General features: G+C 35.1%; 1 protein-coding gene across 1 annotated transcript in view; it reads left to right on the forward strand.

Moving 5' to 3' along the window:
- The first annotated feature begins 861 nt into the window (after positions 1-861).
- LOC150107366 (venom phosphodiesterase-like) overlaps positions 862-12,063 on the forward strand; it is a 291,454-nt gene continuing 280,252 nt past the window's right edge. The window contains exon 1 of the mRNA XM_090391228.1: positions 862-1,243. The gene's annotated coding sequence lies outside the window, so the exon portion shown is untranslated. The remainder of the gene's footprint in view (positions 1,244-12,063) is intronic.

Genomic DNA, 12,063 nt, shown 5'->3' on the forward strand with positions numbered 1-12,063 from the left:
TTAAGCATCCAAAACATCAAATTGCTCACATGAAATCTAAACTTAAATTCGAGAGAGTACAAAGACGAGTGTTAAAAATGATATCAGGATTATGGAATACTGATTATGAAGACAGGTTGAGAATTTGTAGACTGCAGACACTAGCAAACAGGAGAAAGAGGGAGTTATATGATTGAGACGTACAAACTTCTGACAGGGTCATCATTTTCATAAGTCATAACAAGATTTCAATTGATGAGATTTTTCAATTTATGGAGGGTGGGGGAAAGGACTAGAGGGCATCCTTAGAAGCTGAGAATGAAGGCTGCCAAGAAGGGTGTAAGGGCCAGATTTTTCTCTCGTAAGATGGTGCGTGATTGGAATGGATTGCCATTGGATGTTGTGAGTGCAAGCAGTGTGAATGAATTCAAGAATAAGTATGATAGCTGGTGTGGGTAGTATGTGGCCTCCCTCGATGAGTCTCTGACTCCCTGGAGGTCTCTCTCTTAATAATAATAAACACATTTCAAATTAAACTCCAGTCCAGGTCTAAATCAGCAATCAAATTAAACACGAATAAATAAACAACCAAGTAATATTCATTTAGTAAATGCACAAAAACAATAAAAAGGAATTTTCAAAATGAAAGATTTTTTTTTTTTTTTTAAACTTGGCAAATTTCTATAATTCCTTCCCTACCCATGCCATACTGTTCACAAAACCACACTGGATGTTCGTAAATTGCATATCTTACGATGTACAATTTACGAACGTGCCCTAATCAACAAAAACAAACGTGCATCTTCCTCATGAAACACGATTGTTTTTCACCATATTTTTAAATGAAATTAACTGCTTTGTATTAGCGATGATATACGAACACCGAATATGTTCTTCATTTTATTATATTAACAAGTGTCCGTTTTACCAAAGGTGACAAGCTTTTGCAGTGAAACATTTGTCGCACGTGGTGTCAGTGCAAACAGGGGGCAAAAGTGCACGTGACAGAGTCGTCTGACAACTTTGAAACCACACCCACTTTCTTTTTGAACGCTGTTTTCCAAGGCAATAAACCGGAAAGCACAGAGGATATCTGTGTCCGGTACTGTAGTTAATTGACGAAGCATCCACACCTGACTCTCTTCTACATCACGTGGTGTCATATGTATGTGCATTGGGGTGTGCGTGAGGAATGAATGGAAGCTCTAGAATAAGGTACATTTGTCCAAACAACTTTATAATCGGAGAGAAGAAAAGCTAATTTGTAAGTAAATTTTTAGATATGTAAATATTTAATTAACATTTAAATAGCATGCCTTTATTTGTTAACGATAATTCTGTGTTTTTCACATAGTAATGGCAATAACAGCTTTAATCTCTGTGAGAGAGGGGAGGGGAGAAATTAACCACATTTAAGTGAATTAATATTTGCAAGCGGAGGGACAAATACACAACACTTTGCAAAATTAGTTTGTATTTGGTTAAAAATTTGGTTATATATATAGCCAATAACAGCTTTAATCTCTGTGAGAAAGGGGAGGGGAGAAATTAACCACATTTAAGTGAATTAATATTTGCAAGCGGAGGGACAAATACACAACACTTTGCAAAATTAGTTTGTATTTGGTTATATATATAGCCAAAGAAAGCACGAACCTTCCGCAAATAGTATGCTCCTCAGAAAGCGGTCAGTTTAAACTGCAGAGAAATGACTTAGCCACTTAGTTATCGGCAGCATTTCCACAGGTCTATTTGCTGCCGATGAGACCTCAGTCTAAACCGGTCTTGTCAAGGGAGTGACTCGCAACGTAATATAAGCCAATATATACTTCCCCGAAAGGGTGTTGTACATTATTATTAAAAATTTAGTTAAGATTTCCATTCTATATGTAGTTGCTTCATGCTCAAACTTTGTTTTTATATATACACTTACAGCGGCGTGTTCCCAAAGTGTAATACGCGAAAGGTCTTTAAGGAGTAACGAGGCACTTTTTTTAAGTAATGAGTATTTTTTATTTATTTATTACTTTTATATTCTTGTTGCCATATTGTCGCAGATAAGTGCAAGTCTATTCTATAATTAATTCTTATTCAAAAGAAATTTAAACACATTTAAAGAAAGTTTTAAACATAAATAGGCGAGTTACAAAGATTGTTGCAGGTCTGTGGGATGTTCCCTACGAGGACAGATTGAAGATCTGTGGGCTCCAAAAACATAGACGTAGGAGAGGAGATATGATAGAAGCATATAAATTATTAAAGGGATTTTACAGGATTGATGCTGATGACATTTTTAAGACCAGTGCAGGAAGGAAGAGAACGAGGGGACATCCCTGAAGATTATGTAAGAGTGTGTTAACAAAGGTTAGGACTAGATTTTTTTTACTTGGAGGGTTGTGAAGGAGTGGAATGCATTGCCCGAGGTGGATGTGAATGCTTCGTCTGTGAATGAATTTAAGGAGAAGTATGATAGGTATTGTGTCAATGTGGGGTCTCCCGCGATGAGTCTTTTGACCCTATGAAGACACCGTTATAATAATAATAATGTCTCTTGGCATGTATCGCCTGTTCTGTTAAGCCCGCGTCTGGTTGACGTCACGATCGCGTTATAACCACGTGTTCAAACCTGTTTGCATCTGTATTAAAAGTTTAAAGTGAAACAGGCGGTCGTAGCTCCCTGCTAACTTTCCGTATCATTCGGATCTTAAATTGCAAGAGTCCCCAACTATTGTTTTACCACCAGTGCATGCATCTATACATGTTTAATTCGTTTGTGAAGTTGTGGCGATGTATATGTTACAAATCTCGAAGTCCAGTATAATAATAACTAGCATAAAAGTATTTACATAATATTAATATCTCTCTTTGGCATTTCTTAACAGGTTTAATGTAGATCACTGGTTAAAAACGGAAAGCTTTAAATCCATAATAGGACCGAATTTCACCAAACTAACTTCATCCCAACAGAAACTGTTTCATTTGTCTTATTAAACTTTATTATTGAAAATTTGAATTTCATTTTTTTGTTGTTGTTTTTACTGTATATATATTGCATTCATATAACTAAAAATGTATTTAATAATTAAAAATTTGTTTTTCACATGTAATTTGTTTTATTATGCCAATGTTAAAGCAAATAACTGGTATAATTTTTTATTATTATTATGTGACTGCCACTCACGAAAGGCTTCTTTAAACCTATAGGTACATTCACACCATGGGCTAAGGATTCCCGCCTTTTTTTTTTTTTAATTTATTTATTAAAAAAACGGAAACACTGCTCTACAGATTAAACGTGGAAATTTTTGAAATCATTTCAGGCCTCCAATAAGCAGGGCGGTGGTGTCGCATTTGGTGATGAAATTCATTTCCCACCTAAAGACAAATCGCAAACATCCATGCTCATAGCGGGATTCAAACCCGCAACTTGTGGTTGAAGAGCGGATACGCTAATCACTTAAGCAATTTGGGAGAAGTAATAAATGACTTTGTCCTCATGGGAGGGGACTGTACTGTACTAGTAAAATATCAGTGGCGGCCGACACTGCAGCACGCCCAAGTTAAAAATGAAAAATTTTAATTTTGTTGTGTTTATAAATAATAACAATATTTACAACATTATATAAATGCAATACAACATGTTAAAGGTTACATCTTATGTTTCGGCAGTGATTGAATAGTTAATAATTGGAATTTTTCGATTAACGCTTTAGATTACGAATCAAATACACTGCGATCCAAATCAGTGTCGGAATTATCACGTTCGACCAATCGTAGCCAGACTCGCCGATATTCGTTTGCGCTTGTGATTGCACGCTACAAGTCATTCAGACACTGCTCGTTTGGGCAGTGTATCGTATGCTTGTGCGCGTTATTTCTGTGAGATACGAAACTTTTATTATTGGTGTTTGTTTGTGGTGAGGGTGAAATATTTTTAATAAAGCAATTTTTTAATATGTAAATTTATTTATTAATAAATTGGTTACTGATTAGGAAAAAAAAAATTTTTTTTTTTTGTATATGCAGCACCTCCACTTAAAATTTTCCGGCGCCACTAAAATATGGATAAAAATAAGGATCTTATTTCTCGAATATATATTGATATACTACGCGCCTCCGTAGCGGAGTGATCAGACATGCATTCTTTTGGTTGAAAAAGATCTGGATAATGAGCTATAAATTTGATATATTTAAAATACTTTAAATTCAAAACTTCTCATTTCAATTCATAACCCTTGATCAGGCTTATTTGAATAACTGTTGACATTTCGTTAACTATTTACTAGCTCCCTTGGCATTCCACAATGCCACAGCGTTTCTACTTCTCTGACCGAGTGTATTGCTGTTGTTTTATGATCTGTTGATCGGATTGCCTGTTTTTTGGGAAGGAAAAATCTATCTCGGTTTATGAGAAATACTACAGGGTGTTTCAAAAAGAATGTCCCGATTTGAAAATTGTGTATCTCTGTAACCACGAACCACAAATGAATGTGACTTGTACCATTTGTAATTGCGGTGAGTGAAACTTTAGGTCTTACTTCATACTTGGTAATTTATTTTGTAACTGTACCACATTTTCATTATTAAATATAATTATTTGAAATCGGGTCATTCTTTTTAAACACCCGGTATTTTGCATTCATATTTAATATTAAATAAATCCCTATCTATTTCCTACTATAAGTAGAAGATGATAGTGGTCACTAGATGGAGCCACCACGGAAGACTACCTAGAGTTTTTTTATTATATCGTTTTTTTTTTTCCAAAAAAATACAGTCATATACACGGAAATAAGTCATTCATTGAAAAACCTAAATCTTTTGAAAAATAAGAGCATCTGTTTAGATTCCTTTCTCACGCAAGTTATTTCTGAACCCTGAAGAGATGGATTATTATTGAAATTAGGTAATTGGTGTCATTAGGCAATTAAAAAAAAAAGGCCAAAACATACTGAAATTATATAATGATGTAAATGGTATTGAATAATATTTGGCACGTGTACACAAGAATTTGCGTGCTTCGATTTCAACTGGATAATTTTATTTGTAAAATTTGGCAAAATGATTCGAGTTGACAATAATTATTCCAAATTGGCCGAATGGGATTTATTGAATTATTTAGGATTTAGAATTGTATGTAAAACGTAGAGTATTTCGATTTTGGTTTCAATCTGTTTAAGTTTTATCAGGTGTTCAAGAAACACATTAATAGATTCCTTCTCTTTAATCTCTTACACACACACGATAGTAATGTGCTTGTTGTGGGTTTGATATTGAAAAAAAAAATATTTTTTTTAATGACAAAATTATTCAAAACAAAACTATTTGCCTATGATACGTAAGCCAGCAAGTACGGAAAGTCGAAGATAATCTTAAAATAAAATAAATCCGCTGATAGTTTTTATCTACCAAAGGGATCAAGCGAGGCCATTTATCTCTTTAATCATCTGTATTAAGTGATGTAATCAAAGTTATTTTTGTAATCGCATTCCGTCTTGTGACCAATTTAATCTACCGTCGATTCTGGTTTAGGCATAATCTAAACACTTATTTAATCAAAGATAAATATTTTTGATAACATATTTTTACGAGAAATAAAAGTACGGGTTTAAAAATAGTCCGCTAAAAGTCGAAGTGTATCGATAGTAAACTTATTGGGTTATTGAAAAAACGCCATTTTCAAGGAGAGAAAATGTAAAACATTTATTTAATGCGAGGGATAGAAGTGCATGTAACACTAGAGCAAAGATATTAGGTTCATTATTTGTAAGTTTAATACGGCGATTTCGTTTTAATATGAACAAGTAGAGAATTCCAAACTTGCATCTGTGAAGTAAAAAAAAAAAAAAAGGAAAAAAAAGCGTGTCTGACTGAGCTTGATATTCAGAAATAACTATCGACCAGAATAATGTTAATGTAGTGAGTTCATATGCAGTTTGAAAACTCTTGAATCAACTTTCAAGAATTTTCTTGCCCTAAATCTCACAGCTTATTTGGCATGTCCGATGACTGATAACGAAAGCTTTTTATTATTCACTCAAATATGTTGTTTGGCTCAGGGAAGTACTTACGAAGGCTGCTTTACAAGCGTTGCAGATGTTTCATATTTTGCAACACATCCATATTGATTTTATGAGTAAAGGATGGGAAGAAATCAAATTCATATAAGCTTTAATCGTAGATGCCGCAGCTTCATTTTTTTAAAATCACGCCTATTTCCAACGCGGAAAATGAATCTAAATTTACGTTGCAAGAATAGACTGAAGTTATTCAATCAAAAATCAGCTAACGCCTTTTTATTCCCGTATATACGGGAGTAGGCGAGGCCATTTAGCCCTATCTAACTTTTGGAGACTGAGTGGGCAGTTCAATCTCCACTGGTACCCAATCAGAGACAGATGGCCCAAGGCTATCACTAATTAAGCGGTACGCAGTGAAGAGAGACGGCTCAAATGTGCCGCCATCTCGTGGTCTCTAACCCTAACACAATATATTTAATGTCTGAAATAATGTGGGTTCTACGGTCGATTTTCTTGAGTTTACAGGACGAAAAACCCGAGTTTCCGGGAGGAAAAACCTGCTTGCCCGTGCCAGAGATCGACTAACTCGGGAACCGGTCGAAAAAAGGCTTAGAAAAATTTCCTCTAGTCGCCGACTAGACTCGAAACCAAGACTTCCTTCGTGCGGCCTAGCGCAGTGGTATGCAAACGCCACATCCACTGAGCTACACAGGCTCTATGAAGTTATTCAAATGAGCAAAATATATCGGCAAGGTATGCCAATTTCCATAAAATTTCCAGTTATGCATCCGATCTTTCAGGTTGAATATTTCCTGCAGAAAGTTTTCCCAACCCAAACAGAAGAGTGAATTTTTCAGTGTGAAATAGTAAATATTTATAATCATTGTTAAAATAAATTCTGACTTTACTTTTAAAAATGCTATTTAACGGTTGAAATTTTTCCAGCCGTTAAAATAAATTTCACAACCCATAGAACTATTAAAACTTTCTTTAAATCTGCATTCGGGCACTCAGTGGTAAGTGCCAAATGCGGGTCGGACCTAGCGGCCACCAGGGGCTCCGAGTTCCGAAACTTCCAAAACTGGAAAACTAATACTACAACTTTGTCCGACCAAAAAATTATCTGCAAATTATTGTAATGTTTGGAAATGAAAGTATTAAATCACATATTATGTTTGTTTAATTTTTTGTTATAGTGAAGCCCTAGTTCTCTTTGTATCATATGCATATATAAACGCTTTTTTAGGGGTCCCTTAAATTTTATCGCCAGAGTCCTCTCCCTAGCCGACTTAACTCACCCCTGGTGAGTGTGTATTTCTGTCTATACCCTATTTTACTTGAATATAACTTGCCCTCGCGTATATCTCTCACCTCTGATTTTACTTTATGGAAAAAGAAATTAAAAAGTTTCGCATATAGTTCGCACACGAAAAACTTTAGAAACTAAATAATGAATGGTATGGCAGTTTCAGATGTTTTGGAACTCGATTGAAGAGAATCGCCATTTCAACTCGACAATCGTCGGCTTGCCTTTGTCGTTGATCTTTTGTTAATACCGCAGCAATCATATTCATAGAGATGGAAGCAACCAGTAGAGGAAATGTGGGAGTGAGGGCATTGATTTCTACTGGATCTTGGATTGCGCGGGAGTGGAGCGGTGAATGAGGTGAGGTTGTTTAGGTTTTATACGGAGTGGACGATTTTGCCAGAAATAATTGCCAAGAGTTTTTTTGTAAAAAAAACCCGCCCTCTCTAATGCCCTAGATGGGAGCAAAGATGACGCTATTTCAGTAGATGACCGTTTGTTTTAATTTAATTTCAGAAGCATTGTCGCTAAAGATTCAAATATATCGCATGATGAATGTGAGCGGCCGATCGTGTAAATAACGTTGATAATTAAAATTTAAATGCATTCATTTCATAAACAAAGTGAGCAATTATAAATTATAATGAATACTTTGGATTTAATCATAAACGTAGATTTAGTTAGTTTGTTTGTTTTTCCCAGAAAAGCTTTAGTTTCCGAAAATCCCCCATATATCTCGCACCACGATTTTTTAACTTTAATTTTTTGGGAAAAAAAAGTGAGATATTTGAGTAAATACGGTACAACAATTGGTTGATTTTGCTTCCTACCGACGAAACTCCTTGCAACCGACTACTGGCGCCATCTGTATTGATTCCAACGCATTAACTCCAATCAACGTTATTGTCTTTGTTGTTGTTGTCTTGTCTTGTCCTTTGAAGAGTCTTAGATGTTTCCGTGTGCTCTTTGTACTGCTTTGGCTATGTCTGTGATTTTGTTTGTATAGAGCTGTTGTTCAGGAATCGGATCTATTTCTTGCAAGGCTGCTGTAATTGCTGGACAGGTAAAGATGTGAGTGGGTGTCAGTTCAGTATTGGGGCAGTTGTTGCAGTTTCTATATGTTCTCGTATCATCTGTATTGATCTTCATTCCTCTATAATGTCCTATTCGTAGTCTTGCTATCGTGGTGGAGGTCCTTCTGTCAGCATTGATCTCGGGAATTTGATGTTGTATCACTGATTTCAATGGAATTAGTTTAGCTTTTGCTAGTGCATTGGCATCAGCAAGAGTTATCATATGAGTTTCTTGGTTGAATTCTCTGGCCTCTTTTGCTAATTGTCTTTGAAATCATTAATACAGTATTATTTTTTACAGTATACTGTATACACATAAATTTAAATGCATTCATTTCATAAACAAAGTGAGCAATTATAAATTGCTCACTTTACGTTTTATTCTGTCATAAGTAATTCTGGGATTGCTTATGGCAGAATTTGACACAGTAACAAATTATCTTGAAATGTGACAGATTTATTTACTTCATTTTTTCCCCCCCACACAGTCTTGTTTGCTTTATCTCCTACCATGATTTTTGTATTACCATTGACTAATAGGTTTATTCATGTCTCACGAATTGGTTCAGAATCTCCAGACTTTGCTATTACGTATGGCCACTACAGCCCACTTCTAGGTGCTTCCACATTTTCATCCCCAAAAAAGTAATAGTGAGCATCACTTTTTGGGGATTGTTGGAGACACTTTGGAAATCGAAGAATCATACCAGTTTTCCACGAAATTCGCTATGCTTTCTTTCAAAATAACGTTTGAGGTTATTTTGAAAGAAATAACCATGTATATGTATATTTAATGTATCCGTGAAGTTCGAGATCGTAAAACGTTCCTATTGTATCACTGAATAAGGTACAGTGATACTGAATAAGCAAAACCATATGTTGCCGGTGCAACATATGGTTTTGTTCGAGTGAATGTATTAAAACTAAGAAATATATAGTGAATGTGTTTCAGATATTATATAAGGAATTCGGTTGAAGTCTTGAAGAGAATTAGCATTTCAACTCAACTGTCGGCTTGCCTTTGTCATTTAGTAGCGCGATCTTTTGTTAATACCGCACCAACCATATGAACGTCTTCATAGCTGCTTTATCTCTACTGGCCTACCATTGCTGCCTGTTTCGAGCTCTGCTTTCACTAGCCATTTGTTGAAGGACTGTTAGTTAAATACGGTGATTTTTTTAGCTTTCAAATTCTTAAGTATGGATCACTGGTTAAAGACTGGATTTTTAAAATGCGCAAAAGAGAGGAACATAGTAGATACAAGTAGCTGTCAGCAACAAGAAAATGTTGATATTGTATCCGGATCAAGTGAAATTGATAAGTGTGTGTCGTCTGACATCTCTAAAGAACCAACTAGGAAGAAGATGAGAAAACTTCGTAGGTACGATATAAATTACTTGAAATGTAGAGTTCATGGACGGGAAACGAAGAGGAATCTATTCCATTATGTGTAATTTGCGGTGAAACTTTAAAAAATGAAAGCATGAAACCATCTAATTTAAATCGCCATTTTGAATCGAAACATAATGAATACAAGACCAAACCTGTCGAATTTTTTCAAAATAAACTAAAAAATTTTAAAGAATCTCAAAAAGTGATGTCGATCGTGTCAGGAGGTGAAAATATGAAGGCTTTAGAAGCTTCATATCATGTGGCGCCATTAATAGCAAAAAGTGGTGCGGAAACAATTGGTGAAACTTTGGTCAAGCCTGCAGGAAAAAATAATAGCAGAAATTATGATCGGAGATATGCAAAAAGATCTTTTGATCGGATTTGCCTTTCAAATAGTACTGTTCATCGAAGAATCACTGAAATAGCTGAAAATATAAAACAAACATTGTTATCTGATATACGTAAGAGTCGTTATTATGCTTTGCAGGTAGACGAATCCACCGACATTACAAATTTTGCAAATCTTCCAGTGTTCGTTAGGTACGAAAAAAAAAAAAAAAAAAAATTCATGACGACCTTTTATATTGCCAACCCTTGCCAGAACATGCAACAGGAGAAAAAATATTTAACAACTTTTATGCATCAAAACAAGCTTGGTTGGAAAAGTTGTGTTGGAATAAGCACGGACGGAGCGAAATCCATGGTCAGATCTTAAAAAGGGTTTGTTTCAAGGATTCAAGCTGTTGCACCAGATGCAAAGTCGACACACTGCTGTGTACACATATTCAGGGAGGCTTTGGCTACAAACCTAAGAAAAGTTCTGGATGAAGATGTATAAATTATATTAAAGGCTGTCCTCTAAACGCCAGACTTTTCTCTCAACTTTGCAAAGAAATGGGAAGCAGCTATACACACTACTTTTCGAACATACCGATGTTCGTTGGCTTTCTCGTGGAAAAGTCTTTACTCGTTTATTTGAACTTCGGAATGAACTACAAGTTTTTCTTGATGAAAAGTTTGAATTGAAAAAGCATTTACATAATTGGAAATGGCTCAGTCAATTAGCATACCTGGCAGATATATTTGCTGTATTAAATAGTCTTAATTTATCTTTACAAGGCAAGGAAATTTCTATATTTCATGTCCAAGATAAAGAGAACGCCACGTTGGCAAAAATGAAGTTATGTCAAAAGCGGATTGGTAATGGAGAATTTGACGCGTTTCCATCACTTCATGAATTGCTCGAAGTTCAAATGAACAAATTGATGATGATAATGTGAAAATTACTATCATGCAGCATTTAAAAAGCTTACAAATGAATCTAGAAAAGTATTTCCCTGAATTGGACATTAATATTGAGTGGATAAGATACCCTTTCAATATCAACAAATCTATGCGAAAGGATCTATCGTCAATAGAAGAACAACTTTTAGAACTAGCTTCGGATGGTTTCCTAAAAAATAAATACAACGAGAATACGTTATCATCATTTTGGCTACAAATACAGAACGAATAGATAAAGCTCTAAGGTTCATTTTTCTATTTCTAAGTTCATATCTGTGCGAAGTTGGATTTTCGGCCCTTGTAGATATTAAGACGAAGAAGAGGAATCGCATTATAGATGTCGAACCGCATCTGAGATTGAAATTAACAACTATAGAGCCAAATATTGCTGAAATTTTATCTCACCATAAGCAATTTCACTCCTCTCATTGATGATAAATTATTTCAAGTAAATAAAAATTTATAGTATCTTTATAAAGTTTGTTCTATTAAAAATAAATCATATTTTTTCTTTACATGTACATCTAAATTCAAATAAAATAGACATTTACAACGAAATATATATTTTTTTAATTATTATTTTGATAAGGGTAATAATGAAAATTTAAGAAGGGGTACGCGGATGTCTAAAGTTTGAGAAACACTGCGCTAGAAAATTGAAATGATATACCGATATATGAAAAGTAAATGCAGTGGAAGATAAATTTCACAAAATATAATTTTTTATGTATCTATGTAGTAGTCCGAGTGGCTGGTTGCTTCACAACCATATGCCTGGGCAAAGAGTGTCCTGGGTTCGATTCCCGTCGCTGACGTGAGATGTGTAGGATCTTTCTCAGACATACCCAAATTAATCGGTCTTGGGCGGGGACTGCAGGGTTTTCCTCCAGCAAGCAAACAGCAAACCGGCCCTGAGAAGATAATGCTTCTACAGATATCCATAGGATACACTGGGAGGCATAGGCCAACCACCTTATCCTCGTATAACAGTTGCGGATATAAGGAATA

This window comes from Typopeltis vanoorti, chromosome 4 (genome assembly GCF_054136105.1).
Source record: "Typopeltis vanoorti isolate ZY-2024b chromosome 4, IOZ_Tvanoo_1.0, whole genome shotgun sequence".
In the NCBI taxonomy this organism is placed as follows: domain Eukaryota; kingdom Metazoa; phylum Arthropoda; class Arachnida; order Uropygi; family Thelyphonidae; genus Typopeltis; species Typopeltis vanoorti.